Raw genomic sequence first — 15,208 nt, forward strand, 5'->3', positions numbered from 1 at the left:
TCTTGTGTAGACACTGAATCCTATGTGTTCTGGATTGCAAACGTAGTAGTTTTTTTTTTTTTGCGGAGCTTCCTCTTTATCTGGTCTCACAAGGCTTCAATAACGTTCAAATCTGGTGAGTTCGCTGGCCATTCAAGGACAGGGATCGACCGTTATCGAAGCCAAGAAGACGTGATCTTGGCAGAGTGTACCGGTGCCAAGTCATGTTGAAAAATAATGACTGTAGCCTCCCTGCCAAACTGGTTATCCAACACTGGCAGTAAATTAACTTTCAGAATATCTTGGTACACTTTTGCGTTTACAGTTCCTTTGATGAAGCATAAATTACTAACACCTTTAGCACTCATACAGCCCCAAACCATGCAAGACTGCGGGGACTTCACAGACTTCTTAACGCATTCTTGGTAATACCGTTCCGTGGTTCTTTGCCAAACATGTGGCCCTTGGTCGCCGAAAGAGATACAAAATCGAGACTCATCTGAAAAGCTCAAATGCTGCCATTCGTCTGCAGTTCAGGTTTGATGAGCAGTTGCCCATCGCAGCCTCTTCAACATCTGCTTCTTGTTAAGGAGCGGTTTGGTGGCAGCTATACGATTTTGATATCCAAGTTGCTGGGGCCTTCGGTAGGTAGTGCTTCTCGAAACGTCGGCACCAGAAGCCTGTTTCCACGCTTCAGTGATGTGACTTTTTGATTGGAATCGACTTTTCTTTGCCACCTTGTCCAGTGCCCGGTCTTGTCTTTCGTTGATGCTTTTCTTTCGTCCGCATTTCTTGCGATTACTGTTGGAAACACCCTCAGCACTTTTCTGGAGCACTTTGGTTACCACCGATTTTGAACATCCGACCATGATTGCGATTTCCATATGCGTCTTTCCTTCTGCCCGCAAATCAAAGATACGCTGCTTCTCAGGGAAATATATGGCTTTAGAGTGACCCATACTTATACAGTATTATTAAATCATTTTCAAAACCTTTTAAACAATATTTGCAAATTTTTTTGAGTTTAAGATTACTCAACGAAAAATGTTCTATTAAATTGAAACGTCGACTTTTCTAAAGTGACAGTAAAGTACTCATTGTCTGCCATATGCACCTTCTCAAATGATTAAAAATAGTTGCAATTATTATTTAAATATAAGATATTTCGCCTGTACAATTTACAAGCCGAAAATTATCCCAAACGGAATGAATTTACATGTTCTATTATTTTGACCAGAACGAGTATAAGTCATCTTATTAAAGAATGTTATTTTCAAATAGGAAATAAAATATTACTCCAAACGATAGGTATCCCAGTGGGATTGGATCCTGCATCATTTTGGGCAAATCTGTATTTACATAGACTCGAGTACATATATATATACGTCATCACGAATAAAAACTGATATATCTATAACATATAATTTTCATGGTTGTAAGAGATTTATACATGACCTTATATGTATAAATGATAACGATGAATTCGAAAAAAATAAACATCTTATATATCCAAAGGAGTTAGAATTGAATTGTGAACATAGAGGACAACAGGCTACATTTCTGGATTTGGATATAAAAATTGAGGATGAGATTTTTCTTTATAAAATATTTGATAAAAGAAAGTCTTTCCCCTTTCAAATAGTTTGTATGCCGCATAAAGATAGTACCTGCCCTGTTTTTTTTATGTTTTATGGAACTATTATGTCAGAGTTTTTTAGAATAGATCGCGTTACTTTAAAATTAATAGATTTTATACCACCAGTTTCTAGCTTAGTAATAAGGATGATAAAACAAGGTGTGGATAAAACTAAAATATTTAAACAGTTAATAAAGTTGTTCGTTATCCTGATGCTTTTGAATCGAATAAAATTAACCAAAATATATTAATAAAACTTTAATAGTAATGTATAAAATGTATATAAAAAATAATGTATATATTTATAAATATTTTTAACCTTTATACATATTTAATTTTCAATAAATGAGAATGTAAATATACAAAATACTAATCATAGTGGGGGGGGGGTGATAAGTAGTCAAATGGATTAATCCTAATCTTATAAATACAAGACTGGTAAATTAAAAAATATATCCATTTTGAATTTGGAAACAGATGAATCACACAGGTAAGAAATTCATTTTTATAACATGAATAGATGAATTAATTTGGAATAGGAAAATATATCTAATATTTGTTACATGTCTTCTTTTAGATTAAGGGAGGTGGTGTTTGATCAACACTGCTGGCTAGCCCTGATGTAATATACTGCTTTGTTTTTAAATCTCTGAAACAATGTTTCATGGCAAACAACTGATGATCCCTTAAATTTCATTGGTACTATAGTGAATTCGAGAGAGCAAGTTGATGCAGTGATTGCAGGTTATTAAAGGACTTACTGACTAAATAGTTTTTTAACGAATGATAAAAATGATTTTTTTTGTATAGTTTTAAAGGTTAAAAACTTCCAAGACTATATATATAAAGTTATGAAAATGTTTAAATGTTCTAATTCAAAGAAATTAGAACATTTAAATATTTTCATAACTTTATATATATATATATATATATATATATATATTCAAGGTTAAGAAAATCTAAATACATATAAAATAATATATATATATATATATATATATATATATATATATATATATATACTAGCAGAAGTACCCGTCGTTGACTGGGTTCAAAAACAGCCTACAGAAAATGGACTGTGATTGATGAAAGTATGATAGGTTATGAAAAGGAGGGGGTTGTAAAGAGATAGGTTTTGATACTAAAAATATGATGAAAGTAAAGATAATTTTCACGAAAATATATTTTTTTATATTAACTTTGTTTCCATTCGTAGCCAAGAGTGACCAACAAAATGATGTTTCCTTACAAAGAGAAAATGTTATATATATAATAATAATATAAATATACAATAAATAAATGTTACCATAGCCAATAAAAGTTACTTTTATGGTAGAAAAGTTCATTGGTTTGTATTTTGAAGTAGTTTGTAAAAAAAACTTTTTTTTAATTCACGAACCGGTTTTAAAAAAATCAAAATGGCAGCGACTTTGAAATGGAGAGCCCTGTTTTCAATTTGAAGGAGGGGCACCTGAGCATTCTGTGTTAACAATTTAAGAGTTCCGTCAACGTAAGGAATATTTATAAACATATTTTAATGTTTTCCGTTGTTTTGTGCTTGAGGAATATTCGATTATGGCATGTGCAGTTTATATAAAAATTCATTTAAGTAGTTATCGCCTCAAATTTCGTTTTAATTTCGGTTTGCTGAAATTATTTCAAGTAAAGAGGAATAAAAACTATTTCAAAATAAAAAAAAAACATGAACTAAACTTTTATTGACTATGGTAACATTTATTTCTTGTATATTAATTTTTTCGGGTAGTCGTTTGTTGGCTTTTCTGCTAAAATTCTTACTAAATAATATCGTTGAAATATCGAAAAACAAAGAAACAAAAACAGTTTTGAAAAATAATGTAGGTTTACTTACTTTAGTAAAATAATCCGAAACAGCAAAATGGGATATTAAAAAAGTAAACACGTAATTACTTTAGTTTTTTAAAGCAAAGAATCGATATAAATATGAATAAGAAGAAAATGGCGCCCTTTTCAAGCAGAACAGCTTCGTTTCAGTTTTACAGTATTGAACGGTGTGGTATTGCACCGTCGGATTGAGGGTTGTACTATTGTAATGTAAAGAACATGCATAAAGGGTTGTAATCAACTGAATTCCTTCTAGTACACTGACAAAAAAGCTTAAACAGATATATAATTAAAAATAAAAAGGTTATGTAAATATTTTTAAAAAGACACATAATCACATGAGCAGGATTTTTTCCTTCTTTTGACACAATAACAAGTAACGTTCTTATTTTTTATTATTTATCTATTTATCTATTTTCAAAAGAGTGCCACGTGCAAGTGGAGAAGGAAAAAAACAGAGTTATGCAAAATTTGTGTCGAGAATTGTCTAAAGTTCTGACTTTTTTGGGGGGGTGGGGGTTCACTTTAATAAGAACGTGAATTTATGAGGTGAATTTATTCGACACAATATGATTCAACTCAAAAAAATAAATAAAAGCTAACGTGAATTAAGATTAAAGTTAAGGTGTTATTGCGGACCCTCACCCCTTTTAAAAAATCTTGTTAAACTTTGCGAGGCGCGAACGAACACCCAATAATTTTATTATACCATATTTCTTCAAACTGAAACATAATTAGCAAAGTATACTTACGCAAATAAATATGAAAAGTCTTTGTTAAAGTGTGTGCCATATTTCCATGGAGTACAGGTGTGAACGCAGACCCCACAATTTTATTATACCATGCCTATTTAAGTTGAAACATACTTATCAAAGTATTTTCATGTACATCTATATCAAAAACCCTTGTAAACATTTTTTTTTTCATTTTTTATTTCCATACATTGGGGGCCAGGCGCGAACGCAGACCCCACAATTTTTATGAACCACCGTTCTGCCAGATCAAACATACCCATTCCTGATCCTCGATACATCTTCTATCATTATATGTAATTAGTTTTTTTAAAATAGTCAAACATATAGGAGCCTATTCGTGACCACACACACACACACACACACACACACACACACACACACACGTTTAGCTTTATATTTATATATATATATATATTATTCAATTTAGGTAAACAAAAGTTCACCTAGTAGTAAGTTACACAAAGTATATTTATGCCAACTAATCTACACAAACTCTTCTATACTTCATCCTTGTAGGGAATTAACAGAATACATGTAACTGAGTAATTTATATATGCACGTAATGTGTAGTCTATCTAACTAACCAATTATACTTATTGTTGTTCCTTCTTATGGGTTAATATTTCCATTAGCCAATGACAGGACTTCTCTGAAGCAAAGGTTCTGCTGATTTTTAATTTCTATTCTTTCATAGGAATGATACATCCTTTTTTGTGAATGTATCGAATTAATAGTTGGACTTATTTAATGCATGCATGCTTGGAGTATTTTTTAATTTCTATTTTAGGTGTTGGTTTAGTCTAATGTTTTTTATTTATTTTATTTTTCTTATTTTTTCTTGAGTTTGCTATTTTATTTGCACAATTGAATAGGTTTGGGGGGGCCTTTAAAGTTTAGGATTTAAAATTTCTCATTCAAACATAACCTACACAGGTGATTTAAATTTCTACATGTACTAGCCTGTCATACTGTTTTTCATTGGATTATTGCGAGTGACTCCTTTCTTTTAGCTCCCATTAATGGGTTGCAAGTGCTGTTTTATTCAATTTTTTTGTCATTGAAAATGCCTTTATGGTCATAATATCTGGTGTTAAAATCTTCATTTCACAATAAAAAGAAAATATGAATTATTTTTTTTTAAATATTGCTTGTTTAATTCATATCAGGCAACTAAAGAATTAGCAATCAAAACTTTGGAAAATATTTTAAGTATTATTTATAAAATAAAGTTTTTATACAGTTCTTATAACAACATAGTCAGTATTAATAATAATAATTAATTTCCCCAGTAGCTATCAGATATGTTTTAAATTTCTCTCTTGCATATTTTTTATAGTTCTATGCTCTTGTTAATGTAAGTTGATTTTATTATTAAAATTTTATATATATATATATATATATATATATATATATATATATATATATATATATATATATATATATATATATATCATAAAGAAATAAAAAAAATTCTTAATCTTCTGTAAAACATGTTTGTATAACCAATATCACAAATTTTGTCAAAATTCTGAAAATTCTTTCTTTGAACATTATTTTGTTCATGAAACTTTTTCTGCAATGTTGAACATGCCTTCTCATAGTATTGTCTATATTATCTATATTTAATTAGTCAATCGATACAAATTGAGTAATGATTTTTGAAATATTTAAAAATGTGCCGAATACATAGTAAATGAATTCGGTTCTTTCATATTTTTGTTGTTTTATATTTGATATCATGGAAACAAATGAATAATTGTAAGCTGCTTCCTAATAATAATGACAAGCAGGACCCATGAAATGTGAAATATATTTAATCAACAAATATGTTTTGATAAAGCTGATATTTTTCTGGATAGTACGATTAATATAAGTTTATCAACATTTCCACAAAAACAGTGTCCATTGTATTTTAAACGTAGAACTGACTCAAATGAGATAAATTAATAAGTATGAATAAATACTCAGACAGTAATATTGTGCTACATAGTTTAATACAAACAATAAAATCACATTGCAAGAGACAATCTTTAATTTACTCCTTCGGTTCAGCATCACTTGGCAAATAATATTATTCTTTTTTTTATCTGTTTCTTTCGAATGTTCCCTTTTTTACGTAACGTTTTGTTGACTTTCTTCGGTGCACATCGAAATTACTTTCTCACACCATTACAACAATGATCATATATTTTTATTATGATATTGGGAAACGAGGCTACATCAAGGGGTGGTCTCTCTCATATTCTTGCCCAGTGTTGCCAGATTGACATTTTTAAAGCCAAATTTTGTGAACTTAACCTTTTTCAAAGTGTAACGTACAGATTAACTAAGAAAAGAACTTTTTCAAAGTGTAACGTACAGATTAACTAAGAAAAGAACTTTTTCAAAGTGTAACGTACAGATTAACTAAGAAAAGAACTTTTTCAAAGTGTAACGTACAGATTAACTAAGAAAAGAACTTTTTCAAAGTGTAACGTACAGATTAACTAAGAAAGGAACTTTTTCAAAGTGTAACGTACAGATTAACTAAGAAAAGAACTTTTTCAAAGTGTAACGTACAGATTAACTAAGAAAGGAACTTTTTCAAAGTGTAACGTACAGATTAACTAAGAAAAGAACTTTTTCAAAGTGTAACGTACAGATTAACTAAGAAAAGAACTTTTTCAAAGTGTAACGTACAGATTAACTAAGAAAAGAACTTTTTCAAAGTGTAACGTACAGATTAACTAAGAAAAGAACTTTTTCAAAGTGTAACGTACAGATTAACTAAGAAAGGAACTTTTTCAAAGTGTAACGTACAGATTAACTAAGAAAAGAACTTTTTCAAAGTGTAACGTACAGATTAACTAAGAAAAGAACTTTTTCAAAGTGTAACGTACAGATTAACTAAGAAAAGAACTTTTTCAAAGTGTAACGTACAGATTAACTAAGAAAGGAACAAGTAGAATATGATATAGATGCAATATTAATTGCCGCACACACTAAGGAAATCTTTGCTAAAACTTGTTTGCAGTAATTATTATTCAGTAATAATTTACATCACCAGTCGCATGTTTGCCAGACTTTGTATAAGTATCATATTGGGTGTTTCTACCAGACTCTGTCTTGAACCTTTGTAATGAAGAACATGTTGTTGACATAGAGTCTACGCTGACAGCAATACCCCCAGCAAGTGTCAACCTTTGCCATTGATCTTTTCTGTACCCAAGTGAGTGGGCAATGGAGTGTGATCAACAATAATTCTGGTGTTGAAGTAGCCAAAGATGAACAGTGCCTCGAAGAGATTTTATCGATTGTTATAGCCAAGTTAACATGGATATAAAAATGAAAAATATGTATATAGAATTTGGTAAGTTTGGAAATGCAATTTCGATCGACACTAGTTTGACCTTGACCTTCACACACACACACATATGGCCTCTGTAAGCAAATATGAAATAACAGTTGTGTTCGAACTTTCACAAGCAAGGTTTATTTTTATGTAAGGTTTATTTTTATGTAAGGTTTATTTTTATGTAAGGTTTATTTTTATGTAAGGTTTATTTTTATGTAAGGTTTATTTTTATGTAAGGTTTATTTTTATGTAAGGTTTATTTTTATGTAAGGTTTATTTTTATGTAAGGTTTATTTTTATGTAAGGTTTATTTTTATGTAAGGTTTATTTTTATGTAAGGTTTATTTTTATGCAAGGTTTATTTTTATGTAAGGTGCATATTTATATATCTCTACTATGACATAAAAGGGACTTTGTGTGTGTGTGTTCATTCCCTATGAGCTCGAAAATGACTGGCCGATTTTTATGAAATTTTACATGAAGATACTTAATGTGTCTGGCAGTGTTTGATAAGTTTTGTATTGGAATGCCTTCAGTAAGTATCGATAATCGATAGTCGAAATAATCCGATGAAAGAAGTAATAGGAAATTTCAACCAAATTTAACACCTTATACAGCCTAACATCACAAGTGCATCTGAGAAGTTTTATTATCACACAAATCGAAAGGCTTGACATATAAAAGCAACAGTAAGTTCTTTAATTGTTGTTCACTCTTATAGGTTAATATTTCCATTAGCCAATGGCAGGACTTCTCCCAAGTAAAGGTTCCGCTGACTTTTAATTTCTCTTCTTTTTTTCTGTTTTGTATAGGAATGGTACCCCCTTTTTGTGAATGTATCAAATCAATAGTTGGACTTATTTTAACATGTGTGTGCTTGAAGTATTTTTTAATTTCTATTTTAGGTGTTGGTTTAGTTTATTGTTTTTATTTTAGTTTTCTTATATATTGTTATTCTAAAGTAAAATTCCTTATTTATTCTATGTATACAGTTGTTTGCTATTTCAGTTGTACAATTTAATAACTTTTCCATTCTTTTTATATATATTTACAAACTTTTACTGCATTGGAATAGCGGGATTTTCCTTATTTAAAAAATAAAATGCTGACCATTACAAAGTTTGGTTTAAATAAAGTTTTAAAAGTTTTAAAAGTTTTGGGTCAAAATGCGAAAGAGAACCAACTAAAGACTTATGTTTTAAAAGTTTATTTTTATGGGCATTCTATGTTGAATATCAAATTTAAAACTTTCGCCGACAAGTAGTCCTTTATTATTCAATGCATTCCCTATTGTTTTCACTGGTCGACATGTTTGTTTTTGCGCGTGCATTCAATTTTAGAAATTGTTTAGTGTGAGATTCGAACCCTGAGAGATTGTATAACATATTTGAACTGTGGTGAACGCTTTTTCCACATGGCCAATAATCAACTGAAATATTTTGTCTTTTCAATCTACTTAAACTGTGTTCATGAGTTTAGCATAATGATACAAAATTTAAAATCTGTTTTACCTCTGCACATTAATCTCACATAATTTGATTGGTTAAATAAATAAAAACGTTGAAGTAACATAAATATAAAATGATTTTTGTTTTTGCAAAATTAAAAATATATATTAGTGCATATTAATAAAAAGAATAACTATTTTCTCTTCAAGGTAAACAATATGTCAAATATTTGCCCTGAAAAACGATTTGTACATAAAAATCATAAAAAGAACTATTTTAGTTATTTTGATATTTTACCTTCACTTATTTTTATTTACTTATTTATTAAAAAGGTTCAGATTATTATAAGAATAGAAAATATTTAAAAATGAAAGTAATTATTTTTTTTATTTTTTAATTTTTGTTTTTTTTGGTCCTCTTACATAATTTGACCCGAATTCTCATGAATTCCCGTCAAGCATGAACCGGGCGAGATCGACAATCGTCGGTATCAGCCGAGCGTTGTTCAAATGTTGAAACGCTAACTCGATTTTTTATTTTATTTATTTAATTTTTTTTCTGTTATGTTTTCAGTAATTTTTAAGGTGATATTAAGGGGGCGGGTGTGACTTTTTATTTTCTGATTAGTTACTTATTTATTATTTATTTATTATTATTTTTTAGATCGAATTTTTGGGAGTTTGATTAGCCAATGAAAAAGCTCTATCTAAATGGAAGCAGACGTCATTCGAATTGGAAGAAAGCGACTAAACCAACAGAAAAAAGAAAAAAGAAAAGCTGACAAATATATTTTCAAACTCGCCAAACATAAAAATGACAGGTAAGAAAACAAATCTATACATGTTAGAAAAAGAAATGAAAACATCGATGCAGACAATCTCATATTGTCAGGAGAAGAAATTGCTGTCCCTAAAAAATGAGGTGCAACAATAACATACAACAATTGTAAACACAAATGTTTACTTAAAAAAAGATCGTGTGTAAAGGATGGTTTCTCCTGGAGATGTACAAATGGACAGTGCCACTAAAAGAACTTGACTGGAAAACAAGTCTTGAAAATAAAAAAAAACGGTACTCATGCACTTATTGATCCGTGCTGAAATAATAACGTTATTATTTAAAAAGACATTCTTAATATTGGAAGGGGAGGGTGTTTTGTACCTATTCTGTACTTTAACCTTACAATTGAATAAAATAACATATAATAAAACTTTAATTAAATTTGGAAATACGATTTAAAAAATAGCGCGGATCAGTAAGTGTATTAGCACCAAAAAACAAAAAATATGGTTACAAAAAAAGAAAAAAAAAACGAAAAAAAAAACTTGTACTTACACCTAACAATCATACGGTTAAAAAAATCTTTTCTTGGAGACAAAAAAAACAAACTTTCTATTGATAAATATTTTGCAAAAAAACAAACAAAAAAAATCAAATGCTAAAATGAAATAAACATTTTCGTTTTTCAAGGTAGGTTTTTTTTTTGTTGTTTTTGATTATTTGCATTTGTATTTTTTCTGGTTTGTTTTTTTTTTTTTTTCATTAGTCTGCGTCTGTTACGACGCTCGGCTAACACCGATAATTGCCGGTCTCGGCCGATCTATGCTTGACGGGAATTCACGAGAATTCGGGTCAAATTATGCAAGAGTATCGTTTTTTTTTATTTTTGGAATTTTGTTTAAAGATGAGACTCTGTAATTTATGCATTCATTTTTATGCCAACTGTTATCCTCATCTTCATAGTTGTTTCACTATTTTTTGGCCAACTTATCCCCTGGTCTTCTTCAGGTGATTAACCACGACAGGATAAGAATACTAAGTCTAATAACTTAGTAACCCAGTAATTACTACCTTATTTGTATCATCACATTTTGGTCAACTAATCCTCTGGCCTGCTTGGGTAAGACTAAAGCCGCTATCTTCAGACAATGCTCACCTAGAACAGTAGAGAAACAATACCTCTATAAACTTTGGGGCCCGTGGCACAGTGCAGAGAGACTTTGAGTCTCTATGGTTCCAGGTGAGCAATGTCTGAAGATAGTGGTTCCTTTTAATTTTGAGTAATGAGTTTTAAAATTTTAATTTTTATTTCGAATAATCCATTTTAAGGACATTAGATCAGATGATTAGATGATTTCAAATCTGCATTTAGTTTGGCTCTTAGATCAATTAACTGTGGTGCCGCAGCACCTATACATATATATATATATATATATATATATATATATATATATATATATATATATATATATATATAGACAACTTGCTTTAAATATATAAATGACATGTATGTTATTAATAGGGCTATGACAAGAGAATATTCTTTTCATTTTTTTGACTCTCAAGTATATATCCGGCACAGTTAGACACAGTTAATCACTCTGTCTAAAGACATATAAAATATTAACTGATATATGCTCGAGAGTCAAAATAATGAAAAGAATATGCTGTTGTCATCATAGTCATAATTATTAAAGTGAAAATAAGTATCCCACATTTAATTGTTGCATAAACATTTTTTAACTAAATAATCGTGAGGCTTAATCTTTGCCTGTCTCTCTTTCTCTTTCTCTCTTCCTTAGTTCTTTAGCTTTAATTTTTTTGTCTTCAGTATCTACCCTAAGATTGGAGTACAACCTAAAAACAAATTATAATACTACACTTTTTGTCATGACAGCACAATTGGTAAGCAGCAGATATTATTGCATGAAAAGTTCTCGTCTAAACTAAGATGGCATTTTAAAGGAATTCACATAAATCTTTGATACTTAATATTCTGATGCTGGCAATGCCGAAAGATGCAAACTATTCCATTGGTTTAACAAACATTGATTTGATGAATGTGAAAGGGTAAAATGCAGGAATTAATGATGAAGAAATTTAATAGGGAAGAATTTCGCTGAGGAGAAATAGAACAGAAATATCAAGTAAAATCAAATAAAATCAAATAAAATCAATCATTTCAATGAATTCAGAAAATGTAAATATATGGAAATGAATTTTTGTTTTAATCATAAAATTTACATAATTAAAAGATTTCAAAAAGAAATGTTAAAGTTTGTGGGCAGGTCAATTTGTCAATTGATGCACACTAATTGGCATCTGCAAACAATGGGAATTCAATCAATCCTCACGCTTCACAAATCTCATCGTAGACTTAATATGTGTATATGCGTGTACGCTTATCTGTGTTTATTTTATGTATCACACGCACACTACTACTACTACTACTACTACTACTACTACAGTCACATGACCCATGTGATTATTCATATAGATTTTTTTCTCCCTTTTCTCTGATAATTTCATATAATTTCCACAGATTCATAATGAGTTAATTGCTTTCCAAGGAAATCTTACTTCTGGCGCTACTCATCAAATCTCCAAAGCAAGCGCAACATTTTTATATTTTGCTTCTAGAGTTTAAAAGAAACGAAAAGAAAAACCTTCTATCCAAAAAAATAAACACTATCTATGCTTAGCAACACACGCATTAAAATTTGTACAAGCAGAAAAGATAGATTTTTTTCTCTGCTTCTTCATATGAATGAGTGATGAGAGGACTAGATGGAAACAAAAGATGAGTTTATTTAGGAAATTATCGATTGAATAAAGAACATATGAAGTCCGAACCAGAATATTAAGTTTAATTAATAAATAAATGTCTCAAGTTGTTTTCAGAGCTTTCCAACATTACAACCAACCAGTCAATTTCTTCGCATAGCATTCCTCCAATCTTTAACTTTACATCGTTTCAAAAGCAAGACATACATCATCAGCGTACAGCATCTATTCTGGACAATCTGCATGAAACTTCCTAGAAAATGGTTCTAAGATACACATGAAAAGCAACAAAATCCGTACAAAACCTTGATGAACACCTACGTTAATAATACTGGAACAGCAATACAGTGACCAGTGGTTACTTGTCGTATATGCGTCCCATGCAATAACAGAGATACAATGAAGATATTACCTGATAGAAAGAAAAACCATTATGAACCTTTCTATTAATAAATATATGAAAGAACAGTGATATTTGAAACAGCACACAAACCAATTCTAACCATATAAACAATATTTTTTTTAATTTTGAAATTGCTATGAAACGCAGAGAAGTGAAATTTAGTACGCTCGAAGAGAATAAAAAGATGTCTTATTTCTCTGATTTTTGTAGAATTTGAACAAATATTTGATGAGAGAATCACAATAATAATAAAATACAAAAATATTATCCAAAATTGTGATTTGAGCCTTACTTGCAAAGATGCGACCATGGCAAAAAGTTGCAGTCAACTTATGTAAACGTGGAAATAAAGGTTATCTCAGAATTGTACATAGCCAATCAAATAATCCAGATATCTAACACAGGTAACTGAAGCTGTGATCAAAGCGATGCAACATAGCTTCAGCCGAGGAAATGTTGGGGACATATTTGAAGGTAATGGCTATTATTTTTCATCATTTGAATCCCATAACTGGATTCATCAGAGATAGTTTGTAAAAGCTCTCTTGTATATATAGAAAATAATAATAGAAAATAATCATAGAAAATAATAATAGAAAATAATAAAAGAAAATAATTATAGAAAATAATAAAAGAAAATAATAATAGAAAATAATAAAAGAAAATAATAATAGAAAATAATAAAAGAAAATAATAATAGAAAATACTAATAGAAAATAATAATAGAAAATAATAAAAGAAAATAATAATAGAAAATAATAAAAGAAAATAATAATAGAAAATACTAATAGAAAATAATAATAGAAAATAATAAAAGAAAATAATAATAGAAAATAATAATAGAAAATAATAAAAGAAAATAATAATAGAAAATAATAATAGAAAATAATAAAAGAAAATAATAATAGAAAATAATAAAAGAAAATAATAATAGAAAATACTAATAGAAAAAAATAATAGAAAATAATAATAGAAAATAATAATAGAAAATAATAATAGAAAATAATAATAGAAAATAATCATAGAAAATAATAATAGAAAATAATAAAAGAAAATAATTATAGAAAATAATAAAAGAAAATAATAATAGAAAATAATAAAAGAAAATAATAAAAGAAAATAATAAAAGAAAATAATAATAAAAAAAAATAATAGACAATAATAATAGAAAATAATAATAGAAAATAATAATAGAAAATAATAAAAGAAAATAATAATAGAAAATAATAATAGAAAATAATAATAGAAAATAATAAAAGAAAATAATAATAGAAAATAATAATAGAAAACAATAATAGAAAATAATAATAGAAAATAATAAAATTAAACAATAATAGAAAATAATAATAGAAAATAATAATAGAAAATAATAATAGAAAATAATAATAGAAAATAATAAAAGAAAATAATAATAGAAAATACTAATAGAAAATAATAATAGAAAATAATAAAAGAAAATAATAATAGAAAATACTAATAGAAAATAATAAAAGAAAACATTAATAAAAAATAATAATAGAAAATAATAATAATAGAAAATAATAATAGAAAATAATAATAGAAAATAATAATAGAAAATAATAATAGAATATAAGAATTGAAAATAATAATAGAAAATAATAAAAGAAAATAATAATAGCAAATAATAATAGAAAATAATAATAGAAAATAATAATAGAAAATAATAAAAGAAAATAATAATAAAACATAATAATAGAAAATAATAATAATAGAAAATAATAATACTAGAAAATAATAATAGACAATAATAATAGAAAATAATAAAAGAAAATAATAATAGAAAATAATAATATAAAATAATAATAGAAAGTAATAATAGAAAATAATAATAGAAAATAAGAATTGAAAATAATAATAGAAAATAATAAAAGAAAATAATAATAGAAAATAATAATAGAAAATAATAATAGAAAATAATAAAATAAAATAATAATAGAAAATAATAAAAGAAAATAATAATAGAAAATAATAATAGAAAATAATAATAGAAAATAATAATAGAAAATAATAAAAGAAAATAATAATAGAAAATAATAATAGAAAATAACAATAGAAAATCATAAAAGAAAATAATAATAGAAAATAATAAAAGAAAATAAAAAAAGAAAATAATAATAGAAAATAATAATAGAAAATAATAATAGAAAATAATAATAGAAAATAATAATAGAAAATAATAATAGAAAATAATAAAAGAAAATAATT

The 15,208-nt window shown here is 27.6% G+C and overlaps 2 long non-coding RNA genes across 2 annotated transcripts in view; one reads left to right on the plus strand and one right to left on the minus strand.

Annotated features, from left to right (window-relative positions):
• The window catches only part of LOC145297677 (uncharacterized), a 567,884-nt gene extending 557,404 nt beyond the window's left edge, over positions 1-10,480 (plus strand). The window contains exon 4 of the long non-coding RNA XR_013870305.1: positions 9,679-10,480. This is a non-coding gene — a long non-coding RNA (uncharacterized LOC145297677). The remainder of the gene's footprint in view (positions 1-9,678) is intronic.
• LOC145297676 (uncharacterized) overlaps positions 1-15,208 on the minus strand; it is a 698,958-nt gene that overhangs the window by 418,718 nt on the left and 265,032 nt on the right. The gene's annotated exons all lie outside the window — the stretch shown is intronic.

Source organism: Euprymna scolopes, chromosome 18 (assembly GCF_053919585.1).
Source record: "Euprymna scolopes isolate OS-2025 chromosome 18, ASM5391958v1, whole genome shotgun sequence".
NCBI classification, from domain to species: Eukaryota; Metazoa; Mollusca; class Cephalopoda; order Sepiida; family Sepiolidae; genus Euprymna; species Euprymna scolopes.